Below are 1,091 nucleotides of genomic sequence, written 5' to 3' on the forward strand. Positions count from 1 at the left end.
CCCGCACCCGCCACCGGGACCTCAACTGGGCAGCAGGACCCCCCCACCGGGACCCCCCCCCCGGGACACACCACTGAGACCCGCACCCGCCACCGGGACTCCAACCCGGCACCAGGACCCCCCACTGGGATTGGGACACACCACCAAGACCCACACCCACCACCAGGACCCACATGCCTCCACCAGGACACACCACCAAGACCCTCAGCCCACCACCAGGACCCTCCACTGACAACCTCACCTACCACTGGGACCCCAACCCAGCACCAGGACCCCCCCCTGGGACACCCCACCGAGACCCGCACCCCACCACCGGGACCCTCCAATGATGACCCACCCACACCCACCACCAGGACCCACATGCCTCCACCGGGACCCCAACCCAGCACCAGGACCCCCCGCTGGGACACCCCACCGAGACCCGCACCCCCCCACCGGGACCCTCCAATGATGACCCGTACCTGCCACTGGGACCCACATCCCTCCACCGGGACCCCAACCCAGCACCAGGACCCCCCGCTGGGACACCCCACCGAGACCCGCACCCCACCACCGGGACCCTCCAATGATGACCCGTACCTGCCACTGGGACCCACATCCCTCCACCGGGACCCCAACCCGACACCAGGACCCACCCTGGGACACACCACCAAGACCCGCCGCCACCACCGGGACCCCCAGCCCCCGACTGGGACACACCACCAAGACCCACACCCACCACCAGGACCCACATGCCTCCACCGGGACCCCAACCCAGCACCAGGACCCCCTGCCAGGACACACCACCAGGACCCACACCCACCACCGCAACCCACATCCCTCCACCAGGACACACCACCGAGACCTGCACCCACCATCAGGACCCCAACTGGGCAGCAGGACCCCCCACCGGGACACACGACTGAGACCCGCACCCACCACCAGGACCCACATCCCTCCACTGGGATACACCACCGAGACCCTCAGCCCACCACTGGGACACACCACTGACAACCCGTACCTGCTACCAGGACCCACATCCCTCCACCAGGACCCCAACCCAGCATCAGGACCCACCACCGGGACCCACCACCGAGACCCGCACCCGCCAC

Source organism: Calidris pugnax, unplaced genomic scaffold (genome assembly GCF_001431845.1).
Source record: "Calidris pugnax isolate Ruff unplaced genomic scaffold, ASM143184v1 scaffold486, whole genome shotgun sequence".
Lineage (NCBI taxonomy): Eukaryota > Metazoa > Chordata > Aves > Charadriiformes > Scolopacidae > Calidris > Calidris pugnax.